This window comes from Caretta caretta, chromosome 9 (assembly GCF_965140235.1).
Source record: "Caretta caretta isolate rCarCar2 chromosome 9, rCarCar1.hap1, whole genome shotgun sequence".
NCBI lineage: Eukaryota > Metazoa > Chordata > Testudines > Cheloniidae > Caretta > Caretta caretta.
Genome location: NC_134214.1, coordinates 48638207 through 48658863, shown reverse-complemented (window position 1 = coordinate 48658863; position 20657 = coordinate 48638207). Strand labels below are relative to the sequence as shown.

The window sequence follows — 20657 nt, the reverse complement described above, 5'->3', positions numbered from 1 at the left end:
AGCCCAGAATCGGCGTTCCACAGCATGAACCTGCCCCATTAGCACCATGATGCATGCATTGGCAGGGCCCATGCTTTCAGAGAAATCTGTGTCCATGTCCTGATCACTCACGTGACCGTGCTGACGTCGCCTCCATGCCCGCTATCGCTCTGCCAGGTTCTGGTGCTGCATATACTGCTGGATAATGCGTGTGGTGTTTAATGTGCTCCTAATTGCCAAAGTGAGCTGAGCGGTCTCCATGCTTGCTTTGGTATGGCATCCGCACAGAAAAAAGGCGCGGAACGATTGTCTGATGTTGCTCTGACGGAGGGAGGGGTGACTGACGACACAGCTTACAGGGTTGGCTTCAGGGAGCTAAAATCAACAAAGGGGGTGGCTTTACATCAAGGAGTATTTCAGGCAGGAGTTCACGGAGGGTTCCAAAAAGAAATGGTGCACCTAAGTTATTGTTCTTATTGGAACAAGGAGGTTTGTCTGGCCTCTGATTGATACATGGCTAGATTTACCTCGCTGCACCTTCTCTGTGAGTGACTGCAGTGTGACCTAGAGGAATGAGTCCCCTAGACGGGGGAGGGGGAGGAAGCAAATGAGTACAAAACAAATCTGGTCTATTTCTTGTTTTGATCCACTCTATCTTTTACATCTTTGGCTGGCAGCAGACGGTGCAGAAGGACTGCATGCCATCCACATCACATGGCTGCCCGGCAGAAGATGATGCAATAGGACTGCTAGCAATCCGTATTGCCTGCCTGCTCACCATAAGATGGTTCAATAGGACTGACTGCAGGACTAAAGAGAATGACCTGGTCAAGTCACTCCAAATTTAGTCCCTGCGCCCATGTCTGTCCAGGCGCTCCTGGCTGACGTTGCCAGGAGCACCTCGGACATGATGATGACGGCTACCAGTCATACTGTACCGTCTGCTGCCACAAGGCAAGGGGTTGATGCTGCTGTGTAGCAATGTAGTACCACGTCTGCCAGCACCCAGGAAACATAGGGTGATGGTTACCTGAGTGGGCTCCATGCTTGCCATGGTATGGCATCTGAACAGGTAACGCAGGAAAAAAGGCGCGAAACGATTGTCTGTCCTTGCTTTCACGGAGCGAGGGAGGGAACGGTGGCCTGACGATATGTACCCAGAACCACCCGCAACAATGTTTTAGCCCCATCAGAGTACTCCATTGTGACTGCTCTGGACAGCATTCTCAACTCAGATGCACGATTGTTTGCCATTGCTCTGACGCAGGGAGGGGCGACTGATGACACGGCTTACAGGGTTGGCTTCAGGGAGCTAAAATCAACAAAGGGGGTGGCTTTACATCAAGGAGTATTTCAGGCAGGAGTTCACGGAGGGTTCCAATAAGAAATGGTGCAGTTATTGTTCTTATTGGAACAAGGTGGTTAGTCTGGCCTCTGATTGATACATGGCTAGATTTACCTCGCTGCACCTTCCCTGTGAGTGACTACAGTGTGACCTAGAGGAATGAGTCCCCTAGACAGGGGAGGGAGGGAAGCAAATGAGTACAAAACAAATCTGGTCTATTTCTTGTTTTGATCCACTCCATCTATCTTTTACATCTTTGGCTGGCAGCAGACAGTGCAGAAGGACTGCATGCCATCCACATCTCATGGCTGCTCGGCAGAAGATGATGCAATAGGACTGCTAGCAATCCTCATCTCTTGCCTGCCCGGCAGAAGGTGGTACAATACGACTGCTAGCCTTCCTCATCTCTTGCCTGCCCAGCAGAAGATGGTACAGTACGACTGCTAGCAATCCGTATTGCCTGCCTGCTCACCATAAGACGGTTCAATAGGACTGACTGCAGGACTAAAGAGAATGACCTGGTCAAGTCACTCCAAATTTAGACCCTGCGCCCATGTCTGTCCAGGCGCTCCCGGCCGACATGGCCAGGAGCACCTCGGATATGACGATGACGGCTACCAGTCGTATTGCACCATCTGCTGCCACAAGGCAAGGGGTTGCTGCTACTGTGTAGCAATGCAGTACCGCGTCTGTCAGCACCCAGGAGACATACGGTGACAGTTACCTGAGCGGGCTCCATGCTTGCCGTGGTATGGCGTCTGCACAGGTAACTCAGGAAAAAAGGCGCGAAACGATTGTCTGCCCTTGCTTTCACGGAGGGAGGGAGGGAACGGGGGCCTGACGATATGTACCCAGAACCACCCGCGACAATGTTTTAGCCCCATCAGGCATTGGGATCTCAACCCAGAATTCCAAAGGGCAGCAGAGACTGCGGGAACTGTGGGATAGCCACCCACAGTGCAACGCTCTGGAAGTCGACTCTAGCCTTGGTACTGTGGAAGCACTCCGCTGAGTTAATGCACTTAGAGCACTTTCTGTGGGGACACACACACTCGAATATATTAAACCGATTTCTAAAAAACCGACTTCTATAAATTCAACCTAATTCCATAGTGTAGACATACCCTGAGAAAGATCTCAAGACTTCTGGAATATGCTGCTCAAACAGTTTCAACTTTTGTTTCTACTGCCTGTCCCTCCCTTCTCACATTTATCTCCAGACTTCTCCTTGTCCAGATCTATTCCACCCCCAACAATCTTCTATTCACTGAACTTTCTGAAACTTTGCACTTTTAGGGAGAGGTAAGGGATTGACTCTGTGTACACAAATTTGCAGAGGGACAATAGGGTTGAGGTCTGTTATTTCTCACCTCTATATATTATTTATTTAAAAACATTTTTGCTGTTAACAAACATGTTATCTCTGGAGACAAATCCACAGTTTGAGAACTGCAAAACTAGGCAACTCTGATGGTATCTTCTAGACTGAGCACTGAGTCCCATTGGGTAGATAGAAAGATTAACCTAAATAATCGATAAAGATGCCCCTGGAACCCCATAAAATTGGGTCCCTAATCCATGAACTATTGGAACTCATTTACAAAACTTTTCTGAAACATTACATGAATATATTGTTTCATAGTATAGAATTAGAATTTATAATCCCTATTACATGATGAGATATGTTTGAGCTATAATGTATCTTAATTAAAACTATCTTTAGATAAGTTTTTTCCTCAAAAACCATTTTATCAAAAAAATCCGATTTTTAAAAAAAAAATAGTTGATTTCTTTTAAAAAAATCATTGATTTTTATCCACCCTGATTGCTAACGGGCTAATGGAACAAGGGCAGTCCCTGACCCTCATCAAATTGGACCTCTCTGTCATATGCAACTCTGGGTAATCCAACAGACCCCAAGCCGATGCAGAGTGACCAAGTTCGACCCCAACTCTACAATGAGAAAAAGTACAATGAGAAAAAGCTCTAGTTCTCTGTCTGTACTGCGAGGAATCCAAGCATTCTGTAACATGCTCAGCCAAGAACCAAAACTCCTCCAGGTTAGGAAACGCCAGAACCCAGTCCCAGTAGGGGGGCCGGGGCTGGGTCAGTGTTTTACTTCACCTCACAGTAAGCCACTCTGCTGCCACTTTGCTGGAATCTTGAGAATCCCTAACCAGCACATCACACATCTTCCCCTCCCTCTGGCACTCCATGATGCCTGACATCTGCTTGGAGGCATTTGTTGACTCAGGCACATCTGGTAATTGTGTCAACCAAGAAATTGTCAAAAATCATCAGATTACTACCCCCCGCAAAGACTCTCCTGAGTTTGTTGAGCCCAATGAGGGGTCACCCCTCTCTTTAGGGCCCATCACATATGAGATGGTGCCCACAGAGATCACCACCAGCAGTGGCCACCAGGAAAACATGTAGTTTGGGGTGATCCGTGCCCTGCATTCACCAGTTGTTGTTGGTGCCCCATGGCTCATTGCCCGTGACCCCCTAATTTGCTGGCAGTCAAGGACAGTGCTCTTCTGCTCCCTGCAATGAGAATGTTTCCTGAGCCCCTGTCCTCAGTTGACCACACTCTATGGTGCGCTCCAACCCCCAAGATTCCCAGAGACACAAAACGGTGGGCCCAACCACACCTAAGATTCCTGTCAAATACCTGGAGTTTACCAAGGTGTTCAACACACAGAAGATGGACACCCTACCACTGCACCACAGTTATGACTGCCCTATCAAACTCCATCTGGGGAGTGGAGCTTCTCTTTGGAGGCATTTACACTCTCTCTGAGCCAGACCTACACAGGCCATTCTGGAATTACCTAGAGGAAAACCTATGGAAGCAATTTATTCGTCCCTCCACCTTCCTAGCTGGCATGGTCCATAGATATAGACAACATTCTCATCTTCTCTGAAAATCAAGAGCTCCATGACCGTCATGTACATATAATTCTAGATTGGCTTTGCTACGGAATCAACCCTATGCCAAGCCTGTGAAGTGTGAACTTGACAAGGAGATGGTGTAGTTCTTGGGTTACATTATCTCTCCAGCAGGCCTCGCCATAGACCCCTGCTAGGTAGTGGTGATGACACTGGAAGGCACCCTCAAATGTGTGTGGGACACAGTGATTCCTGGGTTTTGCAAATTTTTACAGGCGATTCATTAAGGGGTTTTCCAGCCTGGTCGCTTCCTTAATGTCCCTCCACAAGGAGAAGGGCCAGATTCACCTGGTCCACTGACACACAGGCCGCATTCGATAACCTGAAAAGACCCTTCACATCCACCCCCAGTTGAACCCACCTAGATCTCACTCAGGCCTTAATCATTGAAACTGATGCCTCAGACTTTGCAATAGGTGAAGTTCTTTCCCACTTTGCAGTTTCCCACCAGCTACTTCACCTCTGCACCATTTTTTCCTGGAAATTGACCCTAATGGAGAAAAACTATGACATGAGACAAGGAACTCCTGGCCATGAGGGCTGTCTTTGAGGAGTGGCATTATCTCCTCAAAAGGGCCCACACTCCTGTCCAAGTTTGGACTGATCACAAAAAACTAGAATACAGACAGACAGCCTGACGGTTAAACCAACGCCAGATCTGGTGTACACTTTTTCTATCCAGATTCAATTTTACAGTCACCTACACCCAGGGACTAAAATGGAGAAGGCAGATGCCCTGTCCCACAAGAACGAGCACTACAAAGTAGAGGAGAAAGCTCTGACTACCATTATCAAACCCTCCCATTTCATCAGAAGGACTGGCAAAGGCCATCTAATGACCATCATCTGCTCCCCAGTGACCTATCTATGGCACCAATCTGCCAGTCCCTGGAAAATCCCTATGCCTCCCTGGGGTCAAGCTTCCATCTACAGCAAGGCCTCCTCTACCCATAGGGATCACCATTACACTCCTGAGGGAGACCCCCAACTACAAGTACTGAGGTTGTGCCATGACTTCCCCAGGGCAGGATATTTTGTCTAGTTTAAGAATCTGATTTCAAGGTATTTCTGATGGTAAACAAATGAAAAGACATCAAGGACTATGTTAAGATGTGTGATCTCTGTGCCCACACTGAAAAATATCACATGAGACCACTGGGCCTTCTCTAGCCCCTTCCCATGCCTCCACACCCCTGGTCCATCCTCTCAGTGGACTTCATCGTGGAGTTGCCTCACTTTCAAGAGCACTTGGTGGTCCTGACAATTGTGGACCTCCTGAAAAAAATGGCCCATTTCACCCCTACCGTACCTTTCAATCAGGCCATGAAATGGCACAGCTCTTTTTGGAACATGTCTTCTAGCATGCCATGGCATGCCAGAAGACCTCATTTCTGATTGGGGCACCCAATTTGTCTCCTGGTTCTAGCAAGAATTCCTTTGCCTTCTTGGCACCAAACCCCTCATCTCAGCTGCCTACCATCTTCAGACTGACAGCCAGACCGAAAGGGTCAACCAAACAATGGAACAGTACCTCTGCTGTTTCTTGAATTTTTACCAAGACTATTGGATTCCCTCATTATGCCTAGCCAAATTTGCTTATAATAATGCAATCCATGCCTCCACCCAGCAAAGCCCATTCTTTGGATATTTTGATTTTCTCCCCCATTTTCAGCTTGAACTATCAGAAGGCCCCTTCTGTTTTGGCAGCCATGGACTTGGTCCTCCATCTTCAGCAAACTCATCAGAGCTTACAGAGCATTTGGTTGCTGCCAAGGAGTCTTCTAAGAGCTATGCTGACCACTATTGTTATATTGCCCTGGACTTAAATGTAGGTAATAAGGTCTGTCTTCCAGCCCAGAATTTAAAGTCATCCCATCCCTCTGCCAAGCTCAACTACAATTATCTCCAGCCTTTTCAGACTACCCAGAAAATATATCCAGTGATCTTCAAACTCCAGCTCCTGGAGACCCTCAAGAGCCACCCCATCTTTCATTTCTCCCACCTAAACCAATCAACAACCCCTTCCCCAATCAGATGGATCCACCACAATCACCCATAATGGTCCAAGGCAGGAAGAATATGAGGTCCATCAAATCTTTGATTCCTAATGGATCAGGGTAAGCTCCAATACCTAGTGGACTGGAAGGGGTACGGGCTGGAGAAGCAATCCTGGGAGGCCACAGAAAACATCCATACCCCTTTCCTATTATAGGAATTTCACCAGCGAAACTCCAACAAACTAAGACCAGGGCCCCTGGAAGGTCCCCTAGGGGAAGGGGCAGTCAGGAGCACAGCTGGCTCCCTGACTGATAGCTAGGCAAATCAGCAAGCCCAGCAGGCCCAATGAGCCTTTTCCAAATGGCCTTATTCCTGATTGGGAAGGGGAGCCAGCAGCCTGCCACTTGAGCCTTACAATGACAGCAGCATAGTGGTTGCTCAGTGCGTACCACACCCGGATCTGGGCTTGTCTTGGTCCTTCCTCCAGCCCTTGTTCCAGCCCAACCCCCTGTCCTCTCCAGTCTAGTCTTTGATGCCCTGCCTTGTTCCTGATCCTAACTCCAGTTCCAACTTTTGGCTTGGCTTCTTGACCCTGAGTTCAACTTACATCTTTGGCTTGGTGTCCTGATCGTGACCCTGGTTCCGACCCTTGGCTTGGCTCCTCGACCGTGATTCCAGCTTCACCCTCAGCCGGCACCTGACTCCTGGATCTATGCCCACCACTATTCTGAACTGCTACTAAAACGACCAGATAAGGTCCTGCTCCACCAGCCCGACTTGATTATGTAAAGAGTTGTCACTTTGGATGGGCTAGCACCAGCAGGAGAGTGAATTTGTGTGGGGGGGGTGGAGGGTGAGAAAACCTGGATTTGTGCTGGAAATGGCCCACCTGTTGATCACTTTAGATAAGCTATTACCAGCAGGACAGTGGGGTGGGAGGAGGTATTGTTTCATATTCTCTGTGTGTATATAAAGTCTGCTGCAGTTTCCACGGTATACATCTGATGAAGTGAGCTGTAGCTCACGAAAGCTCATGCTCAAATAAATTGGTTAGTCTCTAAGGTGCCACAAGTACTCCTTTTCTTTCAGCTTACAATTAGTAACTGTACGTTGCATAAGTGCCATGTGGTGCCTGTGAATATTCAGCACCTGAGTCTCTATAAGGGAGTGCAGCTTTTCAAACACCTCTGTTCCTTTCTCCTCAGTCTCAGGGTCTAAGAATAAATAGAGAACCTAAGGAAGAAGGGAATATTGGTGGGTAGTTTGAATAAACAGAGACGTTCCTAGAACAGCAGCACTTACAGGTTAGTAATCTTTCTTTCTCTGGAAATCTCTGTATGGTCCCACTCAAGGCAATCTGGAAGGCACACTTCCCAGGGGAAAGTGGGTTGAAGAGTTCTCAGCTGAAAAAAAACGAGGAGTCCAGTGACACCTTAAAGACTAACAGATTTATTTGGGCACAAGCTTTCGTTGATAAAAAGCCCCACTTCTTCAGATGCATGGAGTGAAAATTACAGATACAGGCATAAATATACTGGCACATGAAGAGAAGAGAGTTACCTTACAAGTGGAGAACCATTGTTGACAAGGCGTTGCTTCAAAAACAGACTTCAAAGAGAAACTGCAGAGCTATAATTCATTTGCAAACTTAACACTATTAATTTGGCCTTGAATAGGGACTGAAGTGGCTGGCTCACTAAAAAAGCAATTTTCCCTCTCTTGGTATTATTGACACCTCTTCACCAATTATTGGGAGTGGATCACATCCACCCTGACTGAATTGGCCCTCCACTTGTAAGGTAACTCCCTTCTCTTCATGTGCCTGCCTATTTATGCCTGTATGTGTAGTTTTCACTCCATGCATCTGAAGAAGTGGGTTTTTTTTACCCATGAAAGCTTATGCCAAAATAAATCCGTTAGTCTTTAAGGTGCCACCGGACTCCTTGTTGTTTTTGTGGATACAGACTAACATGGCTACCCCTCTGATACTCAGCTGAAAAGAGACTAAAACAACTCTGCTGTTTCTAAGCAGGAAACCAAATCCAAGCCCCAGTTCAACAGACCACCCCTATTCAGTGCAGAACTTATGTACAGGACCCTACCAAATTCATGGCTGTGAAAGAAGCATAACAGACCATGAAATCTGGTCTCCCCATGAAATTTGACTATTGTTAGTGGATCACGGTATTGCCACACTTACTTCTGCACTGCCTTCAGAGAGCGGCAGCTGATGGCCAGGTGCCCAACTCTGAGGGCGGTGCCGCTGCCAGCAGCAGTGCAGAAATAAGGGTGGCATGGTGTGTGTGTATGGGGGGGTGGTGGTGGGGGGTGGGAAGAGAAAGGGAAGGGTAACTTTTTTTGGGGGGGTAGGGGGGAAGATCATCACAGCCTGAAATATTTTCAAAGGGGGTCCCAGAAAAAAGTTTGAAAAAACCCTGATTTAGCAGGCTCCCTTATCCAGGGAAACTTACAAATGTAACTGAAGTACAATGCAATACTTGCAAAAAGAAAAGGAGTACTTGAGGCACCTTAGAGACTAACCAATTTATTTGAGCATAAGCTTTCGTGAGCTACACATCGATGAAATGAGCTGTAGCTCACGAAAGCTTATGCTCAAATAAATTGGTTAGTGTCTAATGTGCCACAAGTACTCCTTTTCTTTTTGCAAATACAGACTAACACGGCTGTTACTCTGAATGCAATACTTGCTGTATATATACACACTGTAGGAACACATCTGTGAAATTTGCTATTTATCCTGTGACCAACCCATGAAAAATGTGTGATTTCTTCGAGATTTAAGTAGATCCCTACTTATGCATGTGGTTAAATCCTACTGACTTCAATTAAACTAAAGTTTGTGGTTAAAGTTAAGCACATGCATATGTGCTTTGCTGGATAGAGATGGACTTAAACAATGCTGAAATGCTTTGTTGAATAAGGCCCCCTGTCATACATATAAAGGGAAGGGTAACAACCTTTATGTATTAAGTAACATCAAATCCCTCCTGGCCAGAGGTACAGAATCACTTACCTGTAAGGGGTTAATCAGTTCAATAAACCTACTTGGCACCTGACCAGAAGAACCAATGGGGAAAGAAGATACTTTCCAATCTCGGGGGGGAAGGGAGGTTTTGTTTGTGTTCTTTGTGTGTTCTCTCTCGGGACAAAGAGAGAGACCAAGCAGGTAACCCAGCTCCTTAAAAGATCCTGAACTTATACATCTAAAAATTACAGAAATTGTAAGTAATAGCAAGGAAATGCGTTAGATTATCTTTTGTTTTAGTTTGTGAATTTTCCCTATACTAAGAGGTAGTTTTATTCCTTTGTTTTGTAACTGGGAAGTAGAGTCCAGAGGGGAGTTCTCTGTGTTTTAAATCTTTTTATTTACCCTGTAAAGTTATCTTCCATCCTGATTTTGCAGGTGTGATTCTTTTACTTTTTTTTTTTAAATAAAATTCTTCTTTTAAGAAACTGATTGATTTTCAGTGTCCTAAAAACCAGGGATTTGGTATGTGCTCACTTTGTTAACCTATTGGTTGGTATATTATTCTCAAGCCTCCCCAGGAAAGGGGGTGAAGGAGCTTGGGGAGGGAAAGGGGGTGATAGGGCTCCAAGTGGCCCCTCCCTGGATGTTTGTTCAAATCACTTAGTGGTGGCAGCAATACCGTCCAAAGACAAGGGAAGGAATTTGTGCCTTGGGGAAGTTTTTAACGTAAACTGGTGGAATATAAGCTTAGGGGGTCTTTCATGCCGGTCCCCACATCTGTACCCCAGAGTTCAGAGTGGGGAGGGAACCCTGACACCCCCAGTGAGTAGTGCTGGAGGGGTACACTATAAGGCCTAAAGGAGCTGTAAGGTTAGCCAGAGTATAACACAATTCAATGCACACTGTAATCCACTTAGAGAGCCTCTGGAGAGAAGTGACATTCTCTTGACAATGCTCTCCATAGCATACAAATAATCTGAGGGATTCCTTACATACGTAAAAGATTTACATAAAAGTTAACTTCCCTTTTAACATATAAGCCGTTTACCTTACTCTCCTCCGCAGGATGTGACGGGGCAATGCTCTGTCCCAGTCCTCTGATGTCCCAGAAACTGCTCAGACCGACTTTCTTTTAGTGTTCAGCATGTATTTTATTCTAAATCCTTCCAACACCAGTATAGTGAAACATCACCGTTTTAAATCCTTATATCTTTCAGCCCCTCTTTCCCAGGGCCCCTAGGAGGAAAAGAGATCTCCCCCTCTAGGGATCACTTTCATTCCAGGCTCAACTAGCCATGTCCTCCCCTACTTTGTAACACTTCCTTCCTAGCTTTTATCAGGTTAGCCATCTGAGGGCTAATTAGTTTCTTAAATTCAGCCTCTGCTTTTGATTACCTAATTGTTCAATGAGCCATCTCTAAGGTAACTAATTGAGGCTACAGTGATCAGAGTGCTGACCCATCTGTCAATCCTCAGTGCTCTGTCACAATGGGCACGGGATTTAGAGAACAATACTTGTATTGAGGTACTCTGGTTTATGTGGAAATCCCAAAACACCTTAGAATGAAGCCTGAGGACAATATTGTCCTTGTAAAACAAAACCAAATATTATTTATATATATAAATTAAATGGATTAAAAACTAGACAACTGATCAATCACAAAATATAATTGTTAATGAAAAATCATCAGTTAATGGGGGTGTTTCTATTTGGGTCCTCTGGGGATTGGTTCTTGGCCCAACACTGTACAGTATTTTTTCAATGAGCGCTAGGAGAAAGTATAAAATCATTGCTGATAAAGTTTAGTGGAGTGGTAAATAATAAGACAAGGTCACTATATAGAGTGATCTGGATTGCTTGGTAATCTAGATGCAATTAAAACAAGAAATATGCTCAAATGCATGGTCCTACATCTAGGAACAAGAATGTAGTCACACTTACAGGACAGGGGACTGTATTCTGGAAAGTGGGGACTCTGAAAAGGGCTTTGAGGTAATCTAAGAGAACCAGCTGAACATGAACTCCCAGTGCAATGTAGTGAGCACAATCCTTGGATGTAATACTAGGGGACTATCGAGTGGGAGTGGAGAGGTGGCATTATCACTGTATATGGAACTGGTCAGACCTCTACTAGAATATTATGTAACCGTGTTTGATTCTGATGCCCACACTTTTAAAAAGGAAGTTGAAACACTGGAGAAGATTCAGAGACCAGCCACAAGAATGATTTGAGGTTTGGAAAATGTGCCTTGAAATGAGAGATTAAAAGATCTCTATCTATTTAATTTACCAAAGAGACGATGAGAGGTGACTTAATCACAGTATATAAGTACCTAAAGAGGGAAAGTACCTGATCATAGATGGCTCTTCAAAGTAGAAGACAATGATATAAAAAGATCCAGTGGCTGAAATTCAAAGATTAAAAATTTCAAACTATAAATAAGTTGTACATTTTAGAAGCGAGGGTAATTAATCACTGAAGCAGCTTAACAAGAGATGTACTGAATTCTCCATTATCTAGAGCAGGGGTGGGCAAACTTTTTGGCCCAAGGGCCACATCTGGGTATGGAAATTGTATGGCAGGCCATGAATGCTCACGAAATTGGGGCTCTGGCTGGGCGTGTGGGCTCTGGGGTGGGGCTGGGAATGAGGGGTTGGGGGTTCAGGAGGATGCTCCGGGCTGGGACCGAGGAGTTCAGAGGGTGGGAGGGGGATCAGGGCTGGGGCAGGAGGTTGGGGAGAGGGAGGGGGTCAGGGGTGCAGGCTCTGGGCGGTGCTTACCTCAAGCAGCTCTCAGAAGCAGCAGCATTTCTCCCCCCTCTGGCTCCTACACGAAGGCATGGCCAGGCAGCTCTACGTGGTGCCCCTTCCGCAGGTGCCACCCCTGCAGCTCCCATTGGCCGCGGTTCCTGGTCAATGGGAGCTGCGGGGGCTGCGCTTGGGGTGGAGGCAGCATGCAGAGCCCTCTGGATGCCCCTACACATAAGTGCCGGAGGGGGGAACATGCTGCTGCTTCTGGGAGCCCCGCAGAGCGGGGCAAGCCCCTGCCTCCCCTCCCCAATGGGAGCTCGAGGGCCAGATTAAAACATCTGGAGGGCTGGATGCAGCCCTCGGGCCAGTTTGCCCACCCCGATCTAGAGTTGTTAGGATATAGATATTCAGGCCTGTCTGCAAAGGCCTGTACTTTAAGAATTTAGGTGTATTCTTATCACTTGGCTAGTTAGAGGTATAAAAGAAAGAATCAAAATCACTGTCTGCCAGTGTAAGGTCCTTCTCTTACTGTGACAGTCTGAGGCCCTGTTCTTAGGCTAAGGCCTTTGGCTAAGCGACAGAGGCAGCCATAAGCTGGGAAGCGACCGGTCACATCCTCACATTCCAAACTAGTCACATTGAAAGAAGGTGTTATTGGGCTGTTAGGAATACAATCCTGTCCTGATAGTGCCTATCACCTCCAGAGAAAGGGAAGTGCCTAGAAGATGTAAAAGAAAATTTAGGTTGATAGTTTTCTGTCTGGTAAGAACTCACTTATCAACAGACACAGCTGGGAAACTCTTATGCCTTTATAGATGAAGTTGTGAAATCCTCACCTCTGTATTGTTTTGTCATTATAGTTCCCACTTTGCTATTGTTTATTGGCATGGTCTCTGTCTGGTTCTGTGATTGTTTCTGTCTGCTGTATAATTAATTTTGCTGGGTGTAAACTAATTAAGGTGGTGGGATATAATTGGTTAGCTAATCATGTTACAATATGTTAGGATTGGTTAGTTAAATTTCAGTAGAATGATTGGTTAAGGTATAGCTAAGAATATTACTATATAAATTAGGGGCAAACAGGAAGTAAGTTGGGATTCGAAAATAAGGAAAAAGGAACTTGGATTTAAGCTTGCTGGAAATTCACCCCAATAAACATCTAATTGTTTGCACCTTCGGACTTCGGGTATTGTTGCTCTCTGTTCATGCGAGAAGGACCAGGGAAGTGGGAGAGTGAAGGAATAAGCTCTCTAACAAGAGTTTTATCAAGACTGGATATATTTCTATACGGCATGGTCTTATTCAATCACAAGTTATTGGGCTAAATGCAGGAACACAGTGTGTGAAAACTATGGCTGTATTATGGAACAGGTCAGACTAGATGACAGTCAAGGTCAGGCTTTAAAATCGCTGACTCTGTAGGAGATCCAGCCATTAATGCCTGAAGCTCACTCACTCTTCTGGTGCAGCTGATAGTCACAGTGAAGTGTTTTCAGAGGTGGGTATTAAAAGGTGTACTCCTTAGGGGTCTGAAATGATATCCCACAGCTTTGTGAGGACTAGTTTCAGGTTCACTGGTGAGTGGAAGTTAAGTTGATCCTTCATGAATCTAGAGACAGTAGATAACTTGAATCTGTCCTGAGGAATATGACAGGCCAAGATATCTGATAGATGGAACTTGACTGAAGAGAAAGCCCACAGAACATGAGGGTCAAGAGACAGTCAAAGAGCTGAGGGACTGGTGCTGAGTCACACTAAAAGCTATCAGCTCCATGTTTGTGCATACAAATTAAATCACTGGTCATTAGAGTTCCATGTCTGAAGCTGTTAGATAAAGAGATTCCTGGATCAGTCCATTTGGTTTTGTTAGTGGGTCTTGGGATGCTAGGAGATGGTAATAAAAGTACACTGACCATTCCAGCAAGTCTGAAAACCAGCATTGTTTTATCTATGCTGGCACCACTAAGATGACAAGACTGATGGGGCTTGGATCTTTTTGATCATCATGGGGGATGAGTGGAATTGATGAGAAGAAACACAGCAGGCCTCTGCTCTAAATCAGCAAATATGCATCTTTAATGCACCCTCTATGTGGCAAACAGGGAAGAAGACTAACAGGAGCATTGCTGAGTAGCCACAAATCAGACATCAGGAATGGTAACATACAAAAGCCAGTAGGAGAACATTTCAATAACAGATTTAAAAGTAGCTATACTTGAACAAAAAAACTTCAGAAACAGACTTCAAAGAGAAACTGCAGAACTAAAATTCACTTGCAAATTCAACACCATTAATTTGGGCTTGAATAGGGACTGGGAGTGGCTGGCTCATTACAAAAGCAGCTTTGCCTCTCCTGGAATTGACACCTCCTCATCTATTTTTGGGAGTGGACTACATCCACCCTGATCAAATTGGCCCTGTCAGCACTGCTTCTCCACTTGTGAGGTAACTCCCTTCTCTTTATGTGTCATTATATAATGCCTGCATGCAGTAATGAGCTGCCAAAATCTTAACAATGGGTTCCTTCCTCACCCCACGAGAGGGTCGTTACCACCCCCACGACTCCTGCCCCATCCAACCCCACCGCGTTCCTTGACGCCCCCCCCCCAGGACCCCTGCCCCATCCACCCCCCTCCCCTGTCTGCTCCCAGAACCGGGCAGGAGGGTCTCGTGGGCCACCGTAGTGGGTGCCCACCCCACCCCTAAGAGCCAGAGGTACCTGCCGGGAGGCGAGGTGGGGAGTCCTGGCGGTGCTTACCTGGGGCAGCTCCCAAGAAGAATCTGGCAGGTCCCTCTGGCTCCTAGGGGCGGGGGAGCGTAGCTAGGGGGGAGTGGCGTTCCCCCCACTGATCACATCAAAAGTGGTGCCTTAGGCACCGACTCCCTGCGTGCTCCACGCTCAGCTCCCTGGCCCCAGCTCACCTCCGCTCCACCTCCTCCCCTGAATGCACTGCCCCGCTCTGCTTCTCAGCCTGCCCCGGCTTCCCACGCGAACAGCTGATTCGCGGGAAGCCTAGAGGGGGCGGAGAAGCAGAGCGGGGCGGTGCGTTCAGGGGAGGAGGTGGAACGGAGGTGAGCTGGGGCCGGGGAGCTGCCGGTGGCTGCTCTGCACCCACCAAATTTTCCCCTTGGGTGTTCCAGGGCTGGAGCACCCATGGAGTCATTGCCTAAGGCACCACTTTTGGCCGGTTAAATTTAGAAGCCCTTTTAGAACTGGTTGTCCCTTGTGGAACAACTGGTTCTAAAACGGCTTCTAAGTTTAAAAACCGGTTCTAGCGAACCAGTGCAAACTGGCTCCAGCTCACCACTGCCTGCATGTGTCATTTTCACTCCATGCATCTGAAGAAGTTGTTTTTTTACCCACGAAAGCTTATGACCAAATAAATCTGTTAGTCTTTAAGGTGCCACTGGACTCCTTGTTGTTTTTGTGGATACAGACTAACATGGCTATCCCCTGATACTTAAGGCCAATGTTGTCAAAGTGAGGCTCCTGACTAGGCGGTTTACCTGAGTTAGTGCAGGGAGAATGTTCCTTCCCTGTCCTGGTTTAACTCAGAATTCATCCCTAGTGGAAGCTGTCAGCTCTTTTTATCTCGCATGCTGGGCTCTAATTGGCTTCTGCCTACTCTTGGCCCTTCTAAGTACCACAGGACCAACTCTGGTTCTGCCTGCAGCTGATCATGGGAGGCCTCTCTCCTGGAGATATGAACTCCCTGCTCTTCCCTACCAGCAGGGCACCTTCTTAGGGCAAGGTGTGCCAAGATGATGGGGCCTCTGGCAGCAAACAGTGAATGCCTAGTACACTCTGTCACAGGGAGGTTAGACACTGTTCTGTCTAGGGTACATGTATACTACACCAGACAAGATGATGGTCAGCAATGGAAAAATTATTGTGACTTGCAATGGATGGGATGTGCTATGTTCTGCTTCCTGCCAGAAGATAATTCCTATGCATGAAGTGCAAGCTGATGGATAAAATGGAAGAAAAGAGTCATGTTCTTGAAGAACTACAGAGCCTGCACTGCATCAGAGAGGCAGAAAAGTTCCTGGACAACTGAATTCAGGCATCACTACCACAGATCCAGCAAGAAAAAGGAACAGGATGTGAGGGAGCAGGATAGAATAGAAACTAGAGTGGAGGATTGGCAATTCATGGCCACTTGAGGAAAGAGCACAAGGAAGCATTCAACATGGCCAGAAGCAGAAGATGGGCAGTCTGTGACCATGCAAGGAAAGAGAAACAGGAGGAATTCTACTCATCTAGAGGTATCCCATCACTATCAGGTACTCAGCATGGCAACCGCAGATATGTCTCTGAAGATTTAGCCAGAGGAAAGGAACAGGAGTCTACATGGGCCACACTTGAGGATGGACATTCAGCCCAATCAACGAGGATGCCAAGCATGACCAGGAAAAGATTTCTGACTGTCCAAAGAAGACGGACAATCCTCAATGGAGGCATGACATTAAGAAGAAGGGACAGAATCTTCTGCAAGGGACAAAAGGATGGCGTGCTCTCTTCCTGTAGTGAAGACAAGATAAGCAAGACTGGATGGGATCCAGAAGACAGAGGGTAAGGCTCCACCTGCATATGTTATATATTGGTATGAATGAGAACTTCAGATGACGCTTTGCAGATTTTCAAAGACCTCAGGGATCTCGGAAGGGAGCTGAAGGAGAGGAAAGTCCAAATGCTCTTCTCTGGGATTCTTCCTGTTACAGAGCAAAATAAGACAGAGATGATATTGGAGTGAACTGTTGGCTAGATAAGTGGCTAGGCAAAAGTAGAGGATTTTATATATGTGGAACTTTGGGTCACCTTTTATGGGGAGAGGACAACATATGTGTCACAGATTTGGTCGAGCTCCCACTGCTAGCAGCCCACCAGATGGCTGTGTGGGGATCTGATTACCCATGTGTTTTAAATCTCTAGAGTAGGGGTCTCAAACTCAAATGACCACGAGGGCCACTGAGGACTAGTACATTAGCCCGTGGGCTGCACCACTGACCCCCCCCCCGCTGTCCCACCCCCCCTCCACCTCTTCCAAGAGGCCCCGCCCCTGCCCCGCCTCTTCCCTGCCCCCATTCCAACCCCTTCCCCAAAATTCCCATCCCAACTCCGCCCCCTCCCTGCCCCCAGGGGGTGCAGGAGGGGTGCAGGGTGCAGCAGGGGGCTCAGGGCAGGGGTGCAGGAGGGGTGTGTCAGGAGGCTCAGGGCACGGGGTCGGGGTGCAGGGTGGGTCAGGGGATCTGGGTGCGGCAGGCGGCTCAGGGCAGGGGGTTGGGGTGCAGGAGGGGTGTGGGGTGCAGGAGGGGTGTGGGGTGCATCAGGGGGCTCAGGACAGGGGGTTGGGGTGCAGGAGGGATTCGGGGGGTGGGTCTGGCCCGACGCACACCAGGGGCAGGACAGGCTCCCTGCCTGCCTGCCCCGTCCCCGCGCCGCTCCGGGAAGCGGCTGGGACCTGGGGGGGGCACAGGGGTCTATGTGTTGCCCTGGCCACTCCTCCAGGTACCTCCCCCGAAGCTCCCATTGGCCAGGAACGGGGAACTGCTTCCTGGAGTGGCGCGGGGGCACCAGGCTGGAGCCGCTCTAGGTAAACACTGTGGGGGGGAGGGGGTGGGTGTGCCGCAGCGGGGAGCTGTCGGGCCGCAGAAAATAACCCCACGGGCCGCGTGTTTGAGATCCCTGCTCTAGAATCTGAACAGAGCCCAGGCACTATCCCAGTCTTGGGGCCCCTAGGCACACACTCAGAGTGAAGATCCTCTGTCTAACACTCCCATCTGAGAGTTGCAAACACAGGACCCAGCTGCCCAGCCCCTGGAACCAGCACTGACAACTTAGACTCCGCCTGCAGCTTAAGCACAGCCTCTGCCAGGATTCCATTGAATGTGTGAGCCTGCTGGGTTACAGTTTAGGTCTCTCTGGAGCCATGTGGTAGATGTAGCCCATAACAAACACACACTTTGCACAGACATTTAACACATTATTGGGTTCTATTTACTCACCTGAGAAATATAAAGACACACACAAAAATAATAAACCCTACATGCATTTCTCTCTCTCTAGCTCACCCTTCCTTTGGGGGACCATCCCGACTTCAGATAGTCAGCTCCTCTGCCCCCTTACCTCACCCAGCTCCTGCAGCAGCTTCCCTCATCTTAAGCTGATAAAAATAGCCAGAGAGAGAGAGAGCCAGGAGAGCAGCTTCTGCTCTGTATAACCTTGCAGTCTCCTCTGTCAGGTGACTCCATTTAGCTTCAACAAGTGATCCCAGACTCTTACCAGTTGACTTCATTGCTAGGTGACTGGTCCTCTGATAAACCAGTTCTTCTGGGTGGGAGCCAGAGACTCTTTTGTATAGAGTTCAGTATGTCTCCACTTAAGTCAATATACCTCCTTTGTTATCCTTTTGGAATTCTAGGAATTCATAATCTCACACACAATTCATAAATTGTGCAGTCTTATTCCCCAAATCACCCAGAGTATGGTTTGGATTTAGTAGATGGGGAACCAAGGATGGACTAGTCAGGAGAGCATTCAACTAGCAACAAAAGAGAAGAGTATTAAGGGGGAAGCAAAATGCAAATACAAAAACACATAACTCAGACTCCATGTATCATGAATGTAAAGGATCAAGGTGTCAAGGGATAAAGAGAAGAAATTCTTTAATTGTCTACATATCTATGCTTGAAGCCTGGGAAATAAACAACAGGAATTAGAAATACTCATTTTTTAAAAGAAATTTGACACAAATAGTATTATGGAAATCTGGTGGGATGAGTCACATGACTGGAATGTTAAAATCACTGGCTACACCTTATTGGGAAAAATAGAGCATGCAGGAGGGAAGGGCAATGTCACTGTACATCAAAGATACTATTAGCAGCTTTTGAATAATTCACAGTTCTGAAATGCAGGACCTGGAATGCTTCTGGCTCAGAGTTGCAAATGATAAAGCAGAAAACCAGCTAAACATCTGTTTTAGACACCAAATAAGACTAGACAACAGGATGAACAGCTCTTTAAACATCTATTTATACCATGTAGAAAGAAAAACTGAATTATCATGGGTGCTTTCAATCTGGGGGACATATGATGGAGGATTAATGCTACCAGTGTGAAATGTCCTTGGAGCTTCTAAAAATCAGTGCTTTAAAAGGCCCAATTGTCCGAAGTTGAAAACAATTATGAACAAAACTGACCGGGAGGAGAAACTTAGACAAAACAATGTGAATTATAATTTGCAGTTGTTTAAGAAAACTTTATCAGATACACCAAAAAGCCCACAATCTGACAATCACAAAATAAGGCTTTTTTGATTTAAAATGAGAGTAAAAAGCCATCCTAGATAAGAAGGGAAATGAATGCAGTAATAAAATTCTATCACTCAAACAAATGGAAAAGGGGGAAGTTGACAGCAATGACTATAAATTAGCAGTTATGAAATACAGACAATTTGATAAGGGAAGCTAAAGATATCAGTGAAAAAAATTTTGGCCACTAGGGTTAAGGACAATACAAAGGAATTTAAAAAAGATCTCAGGAACAAAATCAAGAAATCCTAGCAATGGTATAGGTCTATTACTAGATAAGGATGGTAAAATTGTCAATGCTGATATAGAAAATGGAGAACTGTTCAATAAATATTTCTGATCTGAATTTGAAAAGAAGCTGGATGACATATTCACATCCTACAGTGATAATGAAATATGCTTTATGTCAACAGTAACTAGGCAGAATGTTAACAGCAGCTACTAAAGTTAAATATTTTAAATCTGCAGAAAGGGATAGTTGTACCCAAAAGTTTAAGACGAATTGGCTAAGGAAATCTTGGAGCTGTTGATGTTTAACAAATCCTAGAACACCGGGAAAGTTTCAGAGAAATGGAGAAAAGATAATGTGCCAAAATTTAAAAAGGATAAATGGGATAATCTAGGTAACGACAGGATGGTTAGCCTCACACTGATGCTGGGCAAGTTCCTGGGAAAGCCTTCAGGAATATATTAAAGGATACTGACAAAATTAATGCAAACCAACCTAGTTTTACAGAACATAGATATTGTGAAGCAAACTTTATATGGTCTTTTGATGAGATTGCACAAAATATTGATAAACCTTTATATATAAGGGCCAATTCTGACAGGAGACCCTTCCAATAGCTAATACACAGTAATGGGCAATTACACTCAACTATGAAAATCTGCTGCCTACCCATACAATCATAATGCATGTGCGCACACACACAGAATTTCAACCAACCTGGGAAACAGGGAAGGAAGCAGTAAGCCCTGAGTCTCAAGGAAGTGAACATTATGAGAACTAAAAAATTCCCCAAATATGATTTTTTGAGTTAGGAACTAACAGGAAGAGACACTGACAGGATATATCAATTTTTAAGAAAAACTGAGTTTTCCTTAAGAAGAAGTGGCTATTTGTAAATAGAAAGACTATTGTAAAACAACATCTGAGATCACTGATTCAGTGTCCTCCAGGGTATTCCTATATCATAGCGGCAATAAAAGAACTGCTACGGGAGACACTGGTTCTCCTGTTGGGGAAGAGTGCAGCATGCCTTACTGGAGCCAATGGCTTGCAGCTCTAGAAGTATCAGAGTTCTCCACTCTCAAATTGGCACAGACACAGA

The 20657-nt window shown here is 46.2% G+C and overlaps 1 protein-coding gene across 4 annotated transcripts in view; it reads right to left on the bottom strand.

The window, feature by feature from the left end:
• STAG1 (STAG1 cohesin complex component) overlaps positions 1–20657 on the bottom strand; it is a 378319-nt gene that overhangs the window by 69040 nt on the left and 288622 nt on the right. The gene's annotated exons all lie outside the window — the stretch shown is intronic.